We start from the raw sequence: 23,437 nt of genomic DNA on the forward strand, positions 1-23,437 counted from the left end.
GAGGGCCTTGTAGGTGAGTGTGAGGAGCTTAAAGAGGATTCTGAAGGGGAATGGAAGCCAGTGAAGGGCTAGGTAGAGGGGGGAGACAAAAGAGGAGCGGCGAGAGAGGAAAATAAGCCTAGCTGCAGCGTTAAGGACGGATCGAAGGGGATCGAGATGAGAGTGGGGGAGGCCAGTGAGGAGGAGGTTGCAGTAGTCCAGGCGGGAGATGATCAGAGAGTGGATAAGGCATTTGGTGGCATCTTGGGAGAGGAAGGGCCGGATGCGAGCGATGTTGCGCAGCTGGAAGCGGCAGGATTTAAATGAAATGAGGAAGAATGGGAGTATATAAACAGTAAGACACGCCCCCTCATCTGACGTGTAGCCTTCCAATAGGTGAAACTCCGTGTCATGCATTTCTATGATTGATAGGAGAATGAGCCTATCCTATTTGATGAAAGTAAGTATGATCCGCCCCCTGAATCTCGTCATTGGCAGATCAAGCCTCCAGGTTTCAGATTGTAAACAAAGGGATATATGATGCTTTACATTAAAGTTTTTTGGTCTCTTAAATAATATATTCATTCCTAATGTAATAAGGTAAGTGTTATTATGAATTTTTTTTTATAATTATTAAGGTATTGATGAATAATAACATGTGACTAAAAATAATAAACCTTGGACATTGTGCAAAAATATATATATATATATATAATACAAATATAAGCAAAAAGAGAGAGAGTGTATTATGTGTAACATGAATTTTTATATCGATCATTATTTATCTTAAATATGATTAGAAAGTGATACTAATAAAATGTATCTTACTTAATATAATAGTGAAAAATACCTTATACAATACTACCTATACTGTTAAGGTATACATTGAACAATAGACAGTGCATTCTTGTGAATACAATTGTAAGGAATAAACACTGAGACCTAAGATAATACATATCTTATCTTATAAATAAACCATAAGATTATTATAGTCATTAAGGCCATATGGAATCAGACTATTCATCATAAAAATTTGTCTAGCTTCTCGTTTAAGGAGTTCTTGATGGAAATCACCTCCACGAATCCCTAATGAAACCTTTTCCATAGCAAAAGCCTGTAAGAATTTAGGATTACCTTCATGATATAATAAAAAATGCTTGGCATCTGTTGTTAACGGTTTAAATTTGTCTTTATCGCGAAAGGCATTTTTAATATTACCTACATGTTCTAAAAGGCGTTTTTTAAACGGTCTACTTGTCATGCCGATATATTTCAGACCGCATGGACAGGTCAGACAATAAATCACCCCAATGGAATTGCAGTTCAAGAATTCTGTTATTCGCCAGATTTTGGAATACCGATCAGTGTACTCTTTAGTTTGTATAGAGTAATCACACGCCTTACACGTGCCACATTTAAAGAATCCCGTGGTTTTCTTGATGACCCTTTTCTTAGAGACAAAATGACTATGGACTAATTGGTCCTTAAGATTCTTTGATCTTTTCCAAGTCATAGACACTCTATTATCCAGAATATGTTTATCATCTAGTAACAGAACATTCCAATGTCTCTGAAAGATCTCTGAAATTTCTTTCCACTCGTTGCAGAATGATCCAATCATTCTTACTACAGAATCCTGACCTTTTACGGTCGGAGATGGATAAATTAACGAGTCTCTATTTCTTTCTTGGACAGAATGTACTGCTCTTTGTATTACTTTATTACTGTAACCACGTCGTTTAAATCTCCTCTGTAATTCCATTGATCTAATTTGGAAGGTTTTATTATCTGAACAATTACGTTTGGTCCTAAGAAGCTCACCCTTAGGTAAACCTCTAAGGATGGGAGGAAAATGTGAGCTCGTGTAATGTAATAAATTGTTGGTAGCTGTAGATTTCCTATGAATGTCAGTAGACAGTCTACCATCTTTATTTATTTGGATTTGTAAATCCCAAAAATTTATGGTATTTTTATGAATCTCTGAAGTTAATTTCAGATTTAAACTGTTTTTATTTAAAATTCCAATAAATTCATGAAACAAGTCTTCCTGACATCCCACAAAATCAGTATGTCATCTATATAACGAAGCCATAATAAAAAATGACTCGTATATATTTCGTTGACATCGTTAAATACATATTGTTGTTCCCACCAGCCAAGAAAAATATTCGCATATGTCGGTGCACAAGACGTGCCCATCGCAGTCCCTCTAGTCTGCAAAAAGAACTTATCATCGAATAGAAAATAGTTCTTCGTCAAGACAAAATCAAGAAGTTCAATGAGGAACAAATTAAAATCATTGTGGGCCTTCATATCTAGGAAGTGTTGTGCTGCCTTGATACCATTTTGATGAAGTATATTGGTATAAAGGGATTCCACATCTAAAGATGCCAACATTGTTTCATGGCTCACCGATAAATCATTAATCTTGGATAGTACATCTAAAGTATCTCTTGTGTAATAGGGCAAACTTGTTACAAATTCACGTAGATGTTGATCTATGAATTGACTGGCTTTTTCAGTTAAGCTACCCACCCCTGAGACTATAGGTCTCCCTGGTGGAACTTTGTCATTCTTGTGGATTTTTGGCAAGGCGTAAAGAGTTGGAATTCTCTGATTTTCCACCACTAAAAATTCATAATCCGTTTTCGATATTATTCCATTTTGATACGCTCGTTTGATCAAATTCATATATGATGACAAAAAGTTTGCCGTGGGGTTAAAGATAAGTCTTTTGTAACATGTAACATGTATGCATGAATCGTCAGACTGATCGGACCTTCAGTCGTAGGTACAATCGTTTGAGATAACACATCGATCTGAAAATTCTTCAGTGTGTACCTAGCTGGTCAATTTTATGAAACACAAACAAAACAAAAAACCCAGTATATTAACTTACTAAGGGGCTCATTTAGAGTTAGATATGTTATTTTTTTTGTCTAAGATACACAATTCTGTAATGTGCATGCACACCAAAATTGTGTGCACATATGTCTGCATATAGTTTGTTGTGTATTGTTGACTTGCACCCCTTAGACCTGTAGAGGCGGATTGGGCAAGTGTAGGCTGAGTACAGTAAGGGAATGTTGACACAATTGCATCACAATTAGTGGACATACAGTATACATGTATCTCTCTAGGGAGCTGGAGGTCTGCTGCAACAATACACAATGATGATGACAATTGTGATTGTCTGCTTGCATATTGACTCCACGAGCTGATAGTACTTAAGTAAAGGATTGCAGCTATATTATATCAACTCGCGTCTGTCTATTCGCATTACTTGACATTTCTGGTTGTACTACTACAGGAAAGAAGATTTCCATTTTAACTTAAACAAGGGAAAGCAACAGATGTTTGCTTTTAATTTTATTTCTATTTAATTACATTTTATCCGACTTTCACTTTTATTAATACTGGTCAAGACAACATTCTTGTCACGGTCGTCTGAATTTCTTGATCCGATTCGGGACCCTTGGGACTAGCTGGAGCAGGAGTGAAACAGAACTTAGCAGCCTGGATGAACTTCTTGCTCATGTTCGTGCTGATTGTAGAATATAGCAGGGGAATTAGCAGTCTGGAAATGTAGACAGGAACACTGCACTTGTAATGCAGTCAGGAACACTGCACTTGTAATGCAGTCAGGAACACTGCACTTGTAATGCAGTCAGGAACACTGCACTTGTAATGCAGTCAGGAACACTGCACTTGTAATGCAGTCAGGAACACTGCACTTGTAATGCAGTCAGGAACACTGCACTTGTAATGCAGTCAGGAACACTGCACTTAGGAGTGCAGACAGGATTACTGCACTTAGGAGTGCCGACAGGATTACTGCACTTGTAATGCAGTCAGGAACACTGGAGCCAAGAACTATCCTCTGGAGAGAAGTGTGTTGTTCTGGCAATGAACAGATCACAGCAGCAGGTTTAAATAGGATGTCCCAAACAACTATTGGCTGATCAGTTCATGTGATCACAGCTTCTGAATCTGGTTGGTTTGGAATGATCACCTGACTGCATCCAAGATGGCCGCGCCCATGCAGCAGGACAGACAGTATGTGTTTGTTTACAAATGAAGGTGTGGAGAACGGGAATGCTGCAGATGACCAGAAGGGACCCAGGTAGCCGTGGTATGACAGCGGCGGATGAGGTAAGTGCAGCTAAGATCCCGATTTGTGACAGTACCCCCTCCCTTACGAGTGGCCACTGGACACTTAGATTGGGGCTTAGTTGGAAACTTGCGGTGAAATTTTTTGATGAGAGATGGAGCGTGAACATCAGAAGCTTTGATCCAGGCCCTCTCTTCTGGACCATAGCCTTTCCAGTCGACTAGATATTGTAAGGTTTTATGTCGAAACCGAGAGTCCAAGATCTCTTTAATTTCATATTCGTCACCATGTTCAGTCTGCACTTCAGGAGAAACCAGTTTGGGTGTATAAAACCGATTTAGCACCAGTGGTTTCAAGAGAGAGATATGGAAGGTGTTGGGTACCCTGAGGTAAGATGGTAGATGTAATTTGTAGGACACTGGATTGATGACTCGGGAGATGTTAAACGGTCCAATAAAGCGAGGAGCGAATTTCATAGATGGAACTCTGAGGCGTAGATTGCGAGTAGACAGCCAGACTCTGTCTCCGGGTTTCAAGCTTGGAATGGCTCGTCGCTTTTTGTCGGCCTGAATTTTGTAGCGTTGGGACGCTTTAAGTAGAGATTCCCGTACCTGGCGCCAGTGGCCTGAAAAATTCTTTAGGAAAACTTCAGAGGCAGGTACTGAGGCTGTAGGAAGTGGAGTAAACAAGGGTACCCTGGGGTGTAGGCCATAGACCGTATGAAATGGAGTGGAAGCAGAGGATTCGTGATAATGATTATTATGAGCAAATTCTGCCCAAGGAAGCAGATCTACCCAGTCGTCTTGAGAAGAGGATATGTACAAACGGAGAAATGTTTCTAGGTCTTGATTAACTCTTTCCGTTTGCCCGTTGGATTGGGGATGATAGGCCGAAGAGAAGTTTAGTTTGATCTGTAGTGCTTGGCACAAGGATCTCCAGAATTTCGCCACAAACTGAACTCCTCTATCTGAGACGATTTCTTCAGGACACCCATGCAAACGGAAGATCTCCTTTATAAATTGCTGAGCCAGGATAGGTGCTGATGGGAGTCCACGGAGAGGAACAAAATGCGCCATTTTAGAGAATCGGTCAACGATGACCCAGATGGTATTGAAATTATTAGAATTGGGCAAATCGGAAACAAAGTCCATAGAAATATGAGTCCAGGGTTTGGCGGGAATAGGCAGAGGCAAAAGTTGACCAGCTGAAGATTGTCTTGAACTTTTATGTTGGGCACAGCTGCCACATGCGGAAACAAATTGCTGAACATCCTGATGAAGTGTAGGCCACCAGTAGCTTCTCATTATGAAAGATTGAGTTTTGCGGATGCCAGCATGACCGGCAAATCTGGAACAATGTGCCCATTGGAGTAATTTTTTACGCAGATTCTCAGGAACAAAAGTTTTCCCCTGGGGAGGTGTATTGTCGGGTCTACTGACTGCGATGCTGAGTGGGCTGATAATAGGCCGTGGATCCACAATGATGGAATCTTCTTCTTTTACCATAGAACGTGACAGAGCATCGGCCTTGCGATTTTTGGAACCGGGACGGAAGGTGACATGGATATCAAATCGAGAAAAGAATAGTGCCCATCGGGCCTGACGTGGATTCATGCACTGTGCAGTTTTAAGGTAGAGCAGGTTCTTGTGATCCGTGTATATTGTGACAGGATAACGAGCTCCCTCAAGTAAATGTCTCCACTCTTCAAGCGCCAATTTGATGGCAAGCAGCTCTTTGTCCCCTATGGCATAATTTCGTTCAGCTGGTAAAAATTTTCGGGAGAAGAACCCGCAGGGATGCCATTGCTCATCAGCTGGTTTTTGGGAGAGAACTGCCCCTACTCCGACAGATGAGGCATCAACTTCCAAGTAGAATGGACAGGTTAAATCTGGTTGCCTCAGTATGGGAGCAGAAATAAATGCTTGTTTCAGAAGTTGAAAAGCAGATTGGGCTTCTTCAGACCACTTGGCAGGATTAGCTCCTTTTTTGGTGAGGGCGGTGAGTGGTGCTACTACAGTAGAGTAGCCACGAATAAATTTTCGATAGTAGTTAGCAAATCCCAGAAATCGCTGTACTGCCTTTAGTGTAGATGGTTGAGGCCAGTTAAGAATAGCTTGCACCTTCTCTGGGTCCATACGGAGACCGGTGCCCGAGATGATATACCCCAAGAATGGAATGGATTCAACTTCGAAGGTGCATTTTTCAAGCTTGCAATACAGTTTATTCCTTCTGAGACGGCTGAGGACCTCTTTAACATGTCTGCGATGGGACTGGATATCAGAGGAGAAAACGAGGATATCGTCCAAATATACCACAATAGTATGGTACAGTAAGTCCCGAAAGATTTCGTTTATGAAATTCTGAAAAACCGCTGGGGCATTGCTCAGACCGAATGGCATGACAAGATATTCGTAGTGCCCATCCCTGGTGTTAAAGGCGGTTTTCCATTCATCGCCACGCCTGATACGGATCAAATTGTAGGCCCCGCGGAGATCCAACTTCGTAAATATTTGCGCACCTTTGACTCTGTCAAATAACTCTGTGATGAGGGGCAGAGGATACCGGTTCTTGATGGTAATGTCGTTGAGACCTCGGTAATCGATGCAGGGACGTAATCCACCATCTTTTTTTTTTACAAAAAAGAACCCGGCTCCTGCCGGTGAAGAGGATGGGCGAATAAAGCCCCTTTCCAAGTTCTCTTTTACATATTCAGACATAGATTTTGTCTCAGGGATAGAAAGAGGGTAGACTCTGCCACGCGGTGGGGTTTTACCCGGAACAAGATCAATGGGACAGTCCCAATCCCGATGAGGTGGTAGAGTTTCAGCGGCCTGCTTACTGAAAACATCTGTGAACTCTTGGTAGGCAGAAGGAACTGGCAAAACTTCCTTATCAGAGGTGGAGCAATGTGGAAGAACACGTTGTAAACAGGACCCGAAACAAGTTGGAGCCCACGCCAGGATTTGTGGAGTCGACCAGTCAATATGGGGGTTATGCGTTTGAAGCCATGGAAACCCGAGAACCACAGGGCTAGTGGCTTCTGGGATGACCAAAAAGGTAAGAGACTCGGAATGCAGAACTCCTATTTGGAGCGTCACTGGAGAAGTCTGATGCGTAATGGTACCCCCTGGAATACGGCTACCGTCAACCGCAGAGAGAAAGATGGTCACTGGAATTTTCTCTAGTGGAATGGCTAGTTCAGCAGCTAATCTGGCAGACATGAAATTCCCAGCTGCTCCAGAATCCAGGAGGGCTGAAATGTATTGGGAGCCTTGAGCGTGTTTCAGAGTGACTGGGATAATACAGTCCTTGCCTTGTGGGGAGCGAAGAGCCACTCCTAGGCTCACTTCCTTATCGTCAGCTAGGAGGTTGTGTTTACCCGGCTTACGAGGACAAAGATGTAACAGATGTCCGGAACTGGCACAGTATAAGCAAAGTTTCTCTCTAACTCGCCGTTCTCGCTCGGTGGGTAAAAGACGTGCTTTGCCTAATTGTATGGGGCCTTCAGGGAAAGGAGACGGTACACGGACCCGTTGAATAGGGTGGAACTTGGGGGGTTTCAGCTTCCTCTTTTCTAGAGCTCTTTCTCTGAACCGAAGATCAACCCGATTGCAGGTGGTAATCAATTGGTCTAGCGTTGTAGGTAAGTCCCGAGACGCTAATACATCCTTAATGTGGTCAGACAGGCCCTGCCAGAAAACCGCAACAAGGGCATCGTTATTCCAAGATAGTTCAGAGGAAAGTGTTTGAAATTGAACGGCATATTGGCCCACAGACTGCTGCCCTTGCCGAAGGCGCAGAATATCTAAAGCGGCTGACGTTGTTCTTCCAGGCTCGTCGAATATTCTGCGGAAGGTAGACAGGAAGCTATCAATGTCAAATAAAATTGGGTCAGATTTTTCCCAGAGCGGTGATGCCCATGCCAGAGCTTGCCCTGATAGTAGCGAAACAATATAAGCAGTTTTGGTACGTGCACTGGGGAAATTTCCGGGTTGTAATTCAAAGTGTATACTACACTGGTTGAGAAACCCGCGGCAATTCTTCGGATCGCCATTGTATTTAGCTGGCGTGGGAAGATGGAGTCTGGATGAAGTAAGTAGTGAAGCAGGTATTACTGGCTCAGGCGGAGTATGGGATGGTTGACTGCGGAATAACTGCAAGGTATCCATACGTGTAGAAACATCCTGCAGCAATCTCAAAATTTGCCCCTGGTTAGTTTCTTGTCTCTCAATGCGTTCAGCTAATATTTGGACAGAGTCCTCCCTCAGGGTATGTTCCCCTAGCGGATCCATTAGGCCAGAACAAACTGTCACGGTCGTCTGAATTTCTTGATCCGATTCGGGACCCTTGGGACTAGCTGGAGCAGGAGTGAAACAGAACTTAGCAGCCTGGATGAACTTCTTGCTCATGTTCGTGCTGATTGTAGAATATAGCAGGGGAATTAGCAGTCTGGAAATGTAGACAGGAACACTGCACTTGTAATGCAGTCAGGAACACTGCACTTGTAATGCAGTCAGGAACACTGCACTTGTAATGCAGTCAGGAACACTGCACTTGTAATGCAGTCAGGAACACTGCACTTGTAATGCAGTCAGGAACACTGCACTTGTAATGCAGTCAGGAACACTGCACTTGTAATGCAGTCAGGAACACTGCACTTGTAATGCAGTCAGGAACACTGCACTTAGGAGTGCAGACAGGATTACTGCACTTAGGAGTGCCGACAGGATTACTGCACTTGTAATGCAGTCAGGAACACTGGAGCCAAGAACTATCCTCTGGAGAGAAGTGTGTTGTTCTGGCAATGAACAGATCACAGCAGCAGGTTTAAATAGGATGTCCCAAACAACTATTGGCTGATCAGTTCATGTGATCACAGCTTCTGAATCTGGTTGGTTTGGAATGATCACCTGACTGCATCCAAGATGGCCGCGCCCATGCAGCAGGACAGACAGTATGTGTTTGTTTACAAATGAAGGTGTGGAGAACGGGAATGCTGCAGATGACCAGAAGGGACCCAGGTAGCCGTGGTATGACAGCGGCGGATGAGGTAAGTGCAGCTAAGATCCCGATTTGTGACAATTCTCTTTTGAGTATATGATGCTTCATTACATTATATTGTGTACAAATAGGGTAATGAGAATTTAGCATTGATTACTACCACTGTCCTATCTCTAGGCTCTTGTGGGGCGTAAGTGTCATGGGCACTAGGAGTCTTTACCCAGTATCACCCGCTGATGGTCTTATCAGAGCAGTAGAGTTGGTATATGATACTCTGATGGCAGGGTGATAATGGAACTGGAAACAGCAGATGGTTAGAGAATGCTCAGAAAGTCTATGACTAGCAGCACTGGTAAACAATAGGTAACTGAACACGAGGATCTGGATGGACAAGGACACGTGAGGGTAGTCAGTGGTCTGCGCACGGCAAGTTGTACCACTGCTATAGTGAGAAGAATGTCCAGGAGTAATAAGGAGGTGGAAGTCAGCGGTCTGCGTATAGCAAGTTGTACCGCTGTCTGTAGTGAAGGAATGGAATCCAGGTGAAGGTAACGGGGAAGTCAGTGGTCTGCGAGTAGCAAGTTGTACCACTGCTTATGTGAGAGGATATATGCAACTGGTGACACAGGGAAACAGGAATCAGTGGTCTGCCTCTAGCAAGTTGTACCACTGAATATATATGTGAGGAAGGACACGAGGAGATAAATGCTATGCAGAGTCTACACGGGTACACTGAACTTGATCCCACGTTGAACTGCACACAATGATAATAATGAATGAACAGCACTGCACAGATAAACAAAGTCACTCAAATAGTCCAGCAAAAGGAAACACAGTCAATAATAGCAATAGTCTCAGAGGATGGAAACTCCGGAGGAGAACAACTCAGTCCAGATGGATATGCAATACACCAGCACAGTCAATGAGAAGTATGCATACCGTGGTTCAGATGAGCAGGCTGTTAGAGATAGCTGCAGGGATACCTGAGCGGCCGGGAACAGACGAGATGAGAAGTCCTTGCAGAATGGAAGCGGCAGGTAGGTGCAGCGCACTGTAGGTAGGCCAGCAAGGATGACAAATACTCAGGAAGCAGTAGTATATTGAATAGAACAGCAGGAGACCACGGGAGAGTTGAAGCGATGTAGCAAAGCTGGAAGCCGAGGAGCGTAGACTCGATGCAACAGGCAAGTTGACACAAATGGACACACTGTAGAAGCAGTAGGCAGCGGGTCAGCTGACGGCAGGTAGAATGCAGACTGGAGCGCTGAGACGGGCAGACTCTGTAGACACGCTGAAGTAGCAAACAGGAATCAGCTGCTGGAGTCACGATGAAACACAGGAGAGTTTGCAGTAATCTGTAACTGTAGATACACGGAGGCAGCGGATAGGAATCAGCTGCTGAAGTCACGATGAAACACAGGAGAGTTTGCAGTAATCTGTAACTGTAGATACACGGAGGCAGCGGATAGGAATCAGCTGCTGAAGACACTAGGAACACGAGGAATAGAAGTGGTCTGGAAACCACAAACGGCAAACAGGAATCGGCATAAGCTGAACACACGAGCAGGCACTGGAACACCTTCAGAGACTCATGAGGAATGAGACTCCAAGATCAGGCAACGTGGTATTGACCACAGGTGCTTAATATAGGGAGTGTTGCCTGATCAGCCAATTAAGTTAAAGGAAGAGAACTGAAGGTTAGAAGGGACTGCACATGCGCAGTACCTCATAATAATGGACGGACACGGTTCCTAGCTACCTTAGAAGTAGCACTCACAGTCCGGTGAGTGACAGTAAGTATTCATACTTATACACCTGGTATACGTCTGGCACAAATGCCCCTGTTTTTAAACTGGATGCATTTTGAGATACATCTGTCTAAAAGTGAAGTGTATTTACATACATATGTTTACACACTCAAATTGGTCCTCAATGTTATTTGAATTTTACACAAATGGTTACAAATATGTAAATACTAGGTGACATTCAGCACTTCACACACAATGCAGATTATGGCAAAATATATACAGATATGGGACCTTTAATTTGGAAACCTGTACTCCAAAAAGTTCTTAAAAGCAGAAAAAAAAGGATAAATAATTGTTGCTGCTCAGTGGGAAATTTTATATACACAAACATGAGCAATCATCTAGTCCTACAATTTGCTCAATCTAATATGACTAATAATATAGAAAATATTTTAATTAGTAATTTATCCCACAAAAATGATTCATCATGATGGCATGTGTGAAAAAGTAAGTACACCCTTACTGCTTATCATATCAGTAAAGAAGGTCATTTGAGCCAGGTGCTACTAATCAAATGCATTTGATTATCAGGATGTGCTACTTCCTCTATATATTATCAAAACCTTTAATCTGGAGCAATTAGTGTTGAGTTACCACTATACCAATGAGGACAGACAACTGCAGTGATCTCAAGGAAAGCAATTGCTACTGCTCATCAGTCTAGAAATGGTTATAAAGCCATTTCCAAACAATTTGAAATCCAGCATTCTACAGTAATAGAAAAATATTTTTTTTAGGAAAATCTGCGCAACCAACCATATGCAGCCTTCTGCTCCAGGGATCCAATAAACATAAAATCCCAGTACAAAAGATGAAACACAAAAATTGGGGCAGAAATGGCGGTTATGATATAAACAATATAAAGATAATATACCCAATCAGTGAATTGTAGATAAATATATTATTTACATCAATGAGTAATAAGTATTCTACAAAATAAAGAAATAATAAAATCAATCAATTTGATATGTGTACATGTATAAAGTTATGAAAAGTCTTCCTAGAAAAATAAAAAGTTGGATCTCACAGTCCAGTAGGTGGAAGGTAAGTGATTCAAATGTGATTAGCAATCTGTGAATCTTTGAAACTTTATCTTCTCCCGTATCGGACCCCAGAAAGCATATGTGATAATAAAAAACAAATCTTTTTTTTTTTTATAGTGTTTTTATTATTTAGATTTTTAAGGGACATTACTAAAAAAACAAATCTTCGTACAATAATCAAAAACATCAAAACAAAAGTCAAATTGTGAAAAAAGAAACTTGCACCATTACGGAGATGGAGACAGAAACCTCTATTTGATATATATAAATAAATAAATCTTAAGTAATAATAATAATAATAATAATAATTATATAATATATATATACTTCTAAAATACTTTGTATCTGTGCAGGTGCAAACTCAAGATTTTTAGAAAGGGGTTTCCATGCCATGGCGCCAATGGCTATAATTTTAGACAGTGCTCGGCTGCTCTCCAACTCTTCCTTTCCCCATCATATACACGGGGCAAGCCACCTCAAGCATATAGTGCCCCATGTTCGGAGGGGGGTTTCCAGGCACCAGAAAAACTCCCCCTGATTGTGCCCCTGCAGTGAGACTACAACGGAATGTCAATAATGTTAAAAATATAAGTGAACAAAAAAGATAAACTCGCATACAATCCAAGTATAAATTATCTTGCAGCAAATGAAATGAAAAAACAATACTGCACCACTTCAGTATGATTTTACTATTTCTTTATTTTTTATGATACATTTTACTCATTGGTGTTAAGAAGGGTGGGGTACGGAAAATCGGTGCTGACTACACTGACACCACTTACCACAACGTCTGTAGTCCGGCTGCCTGGCTCCACGACGAGGATCTATCACGATTGTTGCACTTCACGACTTCAAGCAATCCCGAACACAGAAGACGCCGGCTGCACTGGATGACGTCGCCAACGCTGTTACTACTGCTCTTAAGGGGGTAATATAAGTATGGGGCCATGTACAATGTACTTTAGAAAATGTATTGCATTGTTTTCAATAATGAATAGCTCACCATCTTTTCTTTCACCTGTTCCCCTGCTCACCATTTTTTCCTCACATGTCACACACTGCTTTTATTTCCCTTATAAAGCCATTTCCAACAGTCTGAAGTCCAGAATTCTACATTGAGAACATTGAAGACAGATGCCAATCTTCCCAAGAGTGGACTTCTCAGAAATTTCACCCAAAGATCAGATCATATGATGCTCTGAGAAATTGCAAAGAATCCAAAGTTATATCCAGGGATCTACAATACTCTGTCAACATAATAAATGTTAAGGTTCATGGCTCGACCATCAGAAAAGACTGAACAAGTATTACTTTCATGGAGTTTGTGATGGGATGGGCTTACTTGTCTCCTTGCCCACTAACTTCTCCCTCACATGCCACCAACCCACCATATTTTCTCTCATATCTCCCTGGCCCTCCAGCTTTCTCTCACATGCCCCTGTGCTCACAATGTTTTCTCTCATGTTCCCTTGTTCACCATGCTTTCTCTCCAATGTTCCCTTGCTCACCATGTTTTCTCTCACATGTCCCCTTGCTCACCATCTTTTCTCTCACATCTTCCTGGCCATCTAGCTTTCTCTCAGATGTCCCCTTGCTCACCATCTTTTCTCTCACATCTCCCTGGCCCTCCAGCTTTCTCTCACATGTCCCCCTGCTCACCATGTTTTCTCTCATGTTCTCTTGCTCTCCATCTTTTCTCTCACATGTCCCCTTGCTCACCATCTTTTTTCTCACATGTCCCCTTGCTCACCATCTTTTCTCTCACATGTCCCCTTGCTCACCATCTTTTCTCTTACATTCCCTTGCTCACCATATTTTCTCTCACGATCCCTTGCTCACCATATTTTCTCTCACATGTCCCCTTGCTCACCATGTTTTCTCTCACATCTTCCTGGCCATCTAGCTTTCTCTCAGATGTCCCCTTGCTCACCATCTTTTTTCTCACATCTCCCTGGCCCTCCAGCTTTCTCTCACATGTCCCCCTGCTCACCATGTTTTCTCTCATGTTCTCTTGCTCTCCATCTTTTCTCTCACATGTACCCTTGCTCACCATCTTTTTTCTCACATGTCCCCTTGCTCACCATCTTTTCTCTCACATGTCCCCTTGCTCACCATCTTTTATCTCACGTTCCTTGCTCACCATATTTCTCTCACGTGTTCCCTTGCTCACCATCTTTTCTCACACCTTCCCTTGCTCACCATCTTTTCTCTCACAAGTCCCCCTGCTCACCATCTTTTCTTTCATATCTTCCTGGCCCTCTAGCTTTCTCTCACATGTCCTCCTGCTCACATTTTTCTCTCACATTCCTTGCTCACCATCTTTCTCTCACGTGTCCCCTTGCTCACCATCTTTTCTCTTACATTCCCTTGCTCACCATATTTTCTCTCACGATCCCTTGCTCACCATATTTTCTCTCACATGCCCCCTTGCTCACCATATTTTCTCTTACATTCCCTTGCTCACCATATATTCTCTCACATGTCCCCTTGCTCACCATCTTTTCTCTCACGTGTCCCCTTGCTCACCATGTTTTCTCTCACATGTCCCCTTGCTCACCATCTTTTCTCTCACAAGTCCCCCTACTCACCATCTTTTCTCTCACAAGTCCCCTTGCTCACCATCTTTTCTCTCACGTGTCCCCTTGCTCACCATCTTTTCTCTCACATGTCCCCTTGCTCACCATGTTTTCTCTCACATGTCCCCTTGCTCACCATCTTTTCTCTCACAAGTCCCCCTGCTCACCATCTTTTCTTTCATATCTTCCTGGCCCTCTAGCTTTCTCTCACATGTCCTCCTGCTCACATTTTTCTCTCACATTCCTTGCTCACCATCTTTCTCTCACGTGTCCCCTTGCTCACCATCTTTTCTCTTACGTTCCCTTGCTCACTATATTTTCTCTCACGATCCCTTGCTCACCATATTTTCTTTCACATGTCCCCCTGCTCACCATCTTTTCTCTTACGTTCCCTTGCTTACCATATTTTCTCTCATGTTCTCTTGCTCACCATCTTTTCTCTCACATGTCCCCTTGCTCACCATCTTTTCTCTCACATGTCCCCTTGCTCACCATCTTTTCTCTCACATGTCCCCTTGCTCACCATCTTTTCTCTCACATGTCCCCTTGCTCACCATCTTTTCTCTCCCATGTCCCCTTGCTCACCATCTTTTCTCTCAAGTTCCTTGCTCACCATCTTTTATCTCACGTTCCTTGCTCACCATCTTTCTCTCACGTGTCCCCTTGCACACCATATTTTCTCTTACGTTCCCTTGCTCACCATATTTTCTCTCACGATCCCTCGCTCACCATATTTTCTCTCACATGTCCCCCTGCTCACCATCTTTACTCTTACGTTCCCTTGCTCACCATATTTTCTCTCACAATCCCTTGCTCACCATATTTTCTCTCACATGTCCCCTTGCTCACCATTTTTCTCTCACATGTCCCCTTGCTCACCATCCTTTCTCTCCCATCTCCCTGGCCCTCCAGCTTTCTCTCACATGTCCCCCTGCTCACCATGTTTTCTCCTGCTCCCTGCTCCCCGACATCAACATGTCTCCTGCTCCCCGACATCAACATTACATGCCCCCTGCCTTTCTCTCACTGTCCCTATGCTTGCCAGACTTACTCTCATGTTCCCCTGCTCTAAAGATTTCCTCTTACCCCCCCCCCATCCACTACCCACCAACAGCTTTTTCCTGGCTTGTCCCCTGACCTACTACCTTTTCCCTTACATGTTCCCATGCCCACTAGCTTATAATATGCAACACCTACCCTACAGCTTCTCCCTCAAATGCCCATTGCCACCAGCTTCTCCCTCACATGCCCTTCCTGCCTACCAGCTGCACATGCCCTCTCATCAGTTTATTTCCCACCCGCGCACTTCTCACCAGTTAGCCACTACATTATCTCTTTTTCAAACCTGCTTCTCCTAGATTGCTGTCAGCTACACATGAAGCATCAAATGCCCTGATCCTTTTCTGATCCACAAATTGGGAAAGTCCTGGAAGGTATGTGGCTGCAGTGATCACATGACCTGATGATGTCATGGGCTAATTTAGCTGAAGGGGAACTAGGTTCTACCCAGCGGTTATCCGTCTGTCCTGCGTATCTATGTGACTGTTACACAGATATGCTGGACAGTTAGTGGGAGGACAGATGGGAGAGGAGGACAGTCAGCAGATCTCTTAATCTGCCTGTGGGTAGCACCCTTGGTTGCCTGATGGTAGAACGGTGCCTGGCTAAAAAGCATCCTCCCGTCATTAAGGCCCTGCTGAAAACCACCTATGCCGACACAGATGCTTTACACAACGGAGCTGAGCACTTCTCAATCATTGAGTCCACGATGAATTCCATTTTATACCAGAGTATTCTAGAGGAAATGTGAAGTCATCTGTCCGACAACTGAAGCTTGTCCAAAACTAGATCATGAAAAAGAACAATGATCCTAAGCATACCAGCAAATCTACAACTGAATACAACAGTATTCCATGTGTGAATACTTTTTCAAACATGGCCTCTTCTTGTTCCCTTATTTTGTTATATTATATAATTATTGTACATTATTACATAAAGCTGCATAACAAAAATGCAGTTTTCACACTCTCCAGCTTGGCAATATAAACCTCAATTTAACAGCATGTAATACTGCATTAAATACTGCAACCTCTGGTTTATGCCTGGTCTACATGTTCCTGTTCCAAGAAATAAGACATCATAAGCTCATGGTGCCTCGTGTTTGATGATTGCACCACAAGGTACAAACAAACGCCCTCACCATGTCATTGCTCACAACTTGCCTGCCTCAGATGTGAACTGTGGCAACAGTCAATTCCAGACATATGGAGAAACCAGTGTTACACATGCAAAAGTAACAAACGTTGACAGATAATTGATTCATTTTTACAACATTGATTATGTTATGTTAGAAAAAGCAATTATTTAATTACATTTTCACTGGAATATTAAATGTTCCTAAGGGGGGTTTCAATTGTACTACATCTGTTTCCCAATAATAGTACTATTTTTTGAGTCTTGCTCCTGAGACAACCACCATTCGCTCTATTTAGCATGTTTCCCACACAATATCCAGGACATCTGCTACACACCGTCAGCATTGCACTGGTCTCTTTGTAGCAGGGAGATCTGACACAGCAGCTCTAAGGCTTTTAATTAAAGATGTTTTTTTGGATTTCTCCTGCTCTTTTAAGGACACTGTGATCTAGACTGTCAACATGACTACTGGTCATAATTATAAAACAAATGCATTGTATTATAATGACCTCTTCAGTAAATCTTGTATAACACACACAATAAGTACTGACCCTAATTACTGTCAGCTTGTACAAACAAAAAAAGCATGGTTAGGTTGGTCTGAGGGCATTGGTACATACTAAAAAACTGTCAGTGGAAGCAGAGCATATGGCAATAATAATATATGTCTATAAATTGATCTAAAGGTATATCTCTATATTTTTTATCAATGGAATGTGACCTTTGAAGTGAAGAGAGCAATAAGGAAGTATCTCATTGTTGTGCAGTTGTTGAAATACAACTGGGAAAGAGAGAAAACAATACTTTTTGGCTGTGACTATGACTATAAAAATTTGCCCTAACATAACACTAGATATTAATATTCACCTACAGATTCTGAGGCTAAAGTACAACAAAATATCATTGTCTCGCTTATTGTTTTTCTGACTAATGTTGAAATTAAAGCTAAAGCTCAGCCATTAACTTCATGTGGAGATCAGGACTAATTGTGGAAGCAATGTATGAGGGGAGAGGATTTGCAGTTTGGAGGTATATTAATAATAAATAAAAAAACCAAAAGGAGAAGCAATATATCCTACCTACTGAAATGTGCTCATTCCCTTTAGGCAAACAAAATATGATTTGCTTATGATTATATATATATATATATATATATAATATATATATATATATATATATATATATATATATATATATATATATATATATATATGACCGGTAGGTTAGTTGGCTGCTATCAAATTGGCCCTAGTCTCTCTGTCTGTATATATGCTAGGGAATTTAGACTGTAAGCTCCAATTGAACAGGGACTGAAGTGAGTTCTCTGTACTGCGCTGCGGAATTATTGGCACTATATAAATAGCTGCTGCTACTGATTACTGATATACATATATATATATATATATATATATATATATATATGTATAAATAAATATACTATATATATATATATATATATATATATATATATATATATATATATATATATATATATGTATAAATAAATATACTATATATATATATATATATATATATATATATATATATATATATATATATATATATATATCTATCCCGGGTGACGTGATGTGTTTTGGGGGGGTCTGTGATTTGCCTGAGGGGGTTGTGGTGTGTCTGGGGGGGGGGGTTGTGGTGTGTCTGGGGTGGTTGTGAAGTGTCAGAGGGGGCTGTGATGTGGCTGGTGTTTGGCGTGATGTGGCTGGGGGGCAGGGGCAGGCTGGACCGAGGGGCAGCGGGCACCAGGGCCGCTCAGTCTAAGGGCTGTTCAGGCCGGCCGCTTCCCCCCATCCCTCCCCCATGGATGAAATAATTTATCAATATTACCGGCATCCGATGCGGCCGCGTCAGAGCACAGGCGGCCGCATCACGTGACAGGCGATGCGGCCGCGTCATTATGACCTGCCAGCCCGCGCCTGCTGGGGGGGGGGTGTGATATTGCTGGGGGGGCATGAAGTGGCTGAGTGGTTGTGTGATAAATGTAATGTTTTATTATAATGTATGTATTATATACTGTGTGATCTGTGTTATGTACTGTGTTCACTTAGTGCTCCGTTTTCAATATTTCATGTACCTATACATTTTCTAAACAGGTTGTGAAAGCTGCAATAACAAGTAGGTGAGAGCAACACCGTTTTTTTTTAACACATAATATGTCATGTTTAAAGCGACACAGCAATGCCCCATGTTGACCACGCCCCCAAAACTGTGGCCATGATCCCTTCAGTGGCACAGCTGCACACACCTCTTCACCGTCTCCTCTATGGAGGGGGGTCCCAAAAGTTGCTGTACCGGGGCCTCCAAATTCCTCCAAATGCTCTTACTGTATATTGGCTACTAGTGAATGCTATTTTCCTGCCCCATTCCCTCTCAGAACTCATAAGCTATAGTAAATGTAAGCTGTAGTAAGTGTCCTTTGCATACCATGATGAACTGAACGTTGCTGCATGTAGTAGCGTATGGTCCGGTTCTAGGCATGTGCAGATTAAATTTGAGGATCATACACAAAAATTGCCATTTATGTTCCTTAATGAATCCGGTTCATATTGTTTAAACCTCAATATCCTGATTTGAATTATTCCTAAGGTAACAATGTTCCTATAGAAATACATTAAGAATAAATGCTAGGGTGTGCGTGCGTGTTTTCTTATGCTCTTTACTGCTTAGCAGCACACAGGGTGAAAAACGTTGCAGGCATCATGTAACACGTGACCCTGGTAAACACCCATCATAAACAAATGGATTTGAAAAAAAGCAAACATTTTTGCTGTATGGGGTTTAGAAAGTATAGACCTAAGTGTCAAGGAGTGTCTTTAATAACGCAAGGAGTGGCATGTTTCTCAGTCTGCAAATTTTTGGGGCAGCAAAACTTTCACACTTAATTAAACAAATGCTAATTTTATTTATTCTGAAGAAGCCTAATTTATCAGCTTCTAGGTTGTATGCATAGCTAATAATTATATCAATATTTGGGGTATTATAATGTAGGCATTAAAATAAAGTTATAAAATCTAGTTCAAGAGTTTAGACTCAAGTGTGTTGGTTCAAACAATTTATTTCATTATAAATAGGTCAGAATGTTTGACTTTGCTTGTTTTATCTTCAGAAGCATCTGGACATCTGCTACATTAACATATTAATGACTTTTAATTGGGTTACATAGAAAAAGCAAAAGGCAAGACAATAAGACACCTATTTACAACTGTAGGTCTGAGACCAGTGTCACTTCATTTATGAAGTACAATTCTATGCAATGAATTCACATCAAGCATAACAATAAAAGAATGGCTTGTGGGATACTCCCAGTTTACACCATCAACAAGGCTTTCACAAACAGTACATGCTAACCAGAATACTACAGGGGGAGGTGTGTGAAGTGGTTAATTGAATCATGCATGACATTAAAATATATCTAGACCTTATGAAAGGAACTAACAGACTTGTTGAAAGAAAACAGATAAAAAGAAAAGTTTATCATTCCTCAACCATGTTATAGGGTTACATATAACAAAGGTCTGAGCCTGTCACACAGCCAGAGCACCAGGCAACAGAATCACTTTAAAATTTGGCCACCGATGTGTGTGATTAAGTTGGTTGAGATCCAGCCACCAGGGTCTAATCAAATTCAGACCACGTGTGGCACTGTTAGTGGTCATCCACAAGATCCATTGATTTATTGATAAACAGCACCATGTAGAGATACATTGATCTCTATGCCATACCACCCCTCAACGCCTTGTATACCACAGCTGTCCATGTGTACAGCAGAGGTTTTGCGTCACAGAGACCAATAGCATTCTATTCTGCGCTATTTCGCTAGCGGTTTACTCAAATTGCATTCTATCTGGCACACAATTTGAGAAATCACTCATGTGGACGAGTCATTGGTGCAGTTGGACACATACAGGCTGAAAGTGGTGATCTTTTTCTCGTATAGCTTCATATATCAGCAGAAAAAAAAAACACATAAGCAGGTGCTTATTTTCCAATATGAATTAAAATGTCATATCACACACTGCTGAAAATAGTTCAACTGCAGAAATAGCAGTTGTATATGAAAACATATATCTATACCTATATATCTACCGGTATATATATATAATATATATATATATATATATATATATATATATATATATATATGTGTATATGTATATATATATATATATATATATATATATATATATATATATAAAAATTATATAGTATATATACATATACATTTGGGCCCGGGGCTCCCCGCCGACACACAAGTATGCACTTACACAAACACGTATAGTATCTTTTTGTTTACTTCAAATTTCAAGTATAAGGAATGTCAATATATAATATCTGCCCCTTCTGTATCACACTGTGCCTCTTCCATCATACTGTGCCCCTTCTGTATCACACTCTGTCCCTTCTGTATCACACAGTGCCCCTTCTGTATTCCACTGTGCCCCTTCTGTATCATACTGTGCCCCGGCCCCCTTCACCATCACACTGCGTGTCTTCATTATCACACTGTGCCCCTGGCCTCCTTCACCATCAAACTGTGCATCTTTTCTATTACAATGTGCCCCTTCCGTATCACATTGTGCCCCTTCTGTATCACACTGTGCCCCTGGTCCCCTTCACCATCACACTATGCCCCTGGCCGCCTTCACCATTACACTGTTACCCCCTTATGTATCACACTGTGCCGCTTCTGTATCACACTGTGTCCTTTCTGTATCACATTGTGCCCCTGGCCCCCTTCACCATCACACTGCGCCTCTTCAGTATCACACTGTGCCCCTGGCCCCCTTTACCATCAAACTGTGCCTCTTTTTTATTACACTGTGCCCCTTTTGTATCACACGTCCCCCCTTCTCTATCATACTGTGCCCCTGGTCCCCTTCACCACCACACTGGGCCCTTTCTGTATCACACTGTGCCCCTGGCCCCCTTCACCATCACACTATGCCCCTGGCCCCATTCACCATGCCAATGTGCACCTTGCCCCATTATGTATCACACTGTGCCACTTCTGCATCACACTGTGTCCTTTCTGTATCACACTGTGCCCCTTCCCCCTTATGTATTACACAGTGACCCTGGCCCCCTTCTGTATTACACTGTTACCCTGGCCCCCTTCTCCATCACACTGTGCCTCTGCCCCCCCTTCTTTATTACACTCTGCCCCTTCTGTATTACACTGTGACCCTGGCCCCCTTCTGTATTACACTGCTACCCTGGCCCCCTTCTCCATCACACTGTGCCTCTGCCCCCCTTCTGTATTACACTCTGCCCCTTCTGTATCACACTGTGCTCCTGGCCTCCTTCACCATCACACTGTTCCGTTGGCTCCCTTCACCATCACAGTGCCCCTGACCCCCTTTTGTATCACACTGTGCCCCTGGCACCCTTCACCATCACACTGTGCCCCTTACCCTTTTATCTATCACACTGTTCCCCTAGCCCCCTTCTGTATCGCACTGTGCCCCTTCTGTATTATAGAGTGTCCCTGCCCCCCTTCACAATCACACTGTGCCCCTTCTGTATCACACTGTTCCCCTGGCCCCCTTCACCATCACACTGTACCTCTTCTGTATCACAGTGCCTCTGGCCCCCTTCTATATCACACTGTGCCTTTGTCCTCCATTACCCTCACACTGTGCCCTCCATCACAGTTTCCCTTTTACTACATTGTGCACACTGCCTTCATTTCTTTAATTACCCTTTACTTGGCCTTCTTTCTTCAAGCTGGTGGCTCCTCTCTGCACCTCTCCTTACTGAAACTGCTGGACCTGATGACGTCATGCCTGACATGCAGTGAGAGGGGAACAGGGAGAAGGATACCAGGTCCAGGGCGCTGGCGGATTGGTAAATATAATTATTTATTATTTAATTTAATGGATGCCGACGATGCCACACCACTTCTTACCCAATCAAATAGTTCCACAATCAGAAAAGTGCTCAACACAAAGTCCTTAGGAGACAGTGATGTCAACTTAAATGGGGAAACTGAATCCATTAGTCTGTGTATAAATCCGGAACAAAGAGTCTCTTTCTTGGTTACCCCCAGGGCCACCATCAGGGGGGTACAGGGGGTACCCTTGTAACGGGCCCGGGCTCACCAGGGGGCCCGGCGGCACACTCTTACCAGGGGGCCCGCTATCTTCAGCGTGGCTGTCGCTGCGACAGCCAGGCTGAAGACAGCAGCGAAGACGCCGGGACTGAAGGACAGCGGGCAGAGCCGTGACTGTACTTTCAGCCTTAACTTCCGCAGTGGAACGCATATGCGTTCCACAAACAGGAAGTTCGGCTTGCGTTCCAAATGCCGAACTTACAGTTGGCGGAACGCATATGCGTTCCACTGGCTGAAGGTAGTCACGGCTCTGCCCGCTGTCCTTCAGGCCCTGAAGTCTCTCTCTCCCTCCCTCTCCCCTAATACTAATATATATATATATGTATATTATACAAAACTGAAATATTAAAGTCCAATATAAGAGTCTTTATAAAAACTTCCCGTGTGCAGGCAGCTGCCAGTCCTCCATAAACCAAACTGTGTAGTGTGGAAAAAATCTAGAAATGGAGTATAAGAGAGGACAAGGCGCACGATAGTGTAGTATTCTAATATAAATGTCAATACAGGACCAAGGAAGGTCCAGAATAGAATCAATCCCTTTCACCAAAGAGATAGACCAATAGTCTTAGTGCAATGAATAAATCAGATATCACACC

The sequence above is a fragment of the Mixophyes fleayi genome, chromosome 1 (genome assembly GCF_038048845.1).
Source record: "Mixophyes fleayi isolate aMixFle1 chromosome 1, aMixFle1.hap1, whole genome shotgun sequence".
Lineage (NCBI taxonomy): Eukaryota > Metazoa > Chordata > Amphibia > Anura > Limnodynastidae > Mixophyes > Mixophyes fleayi.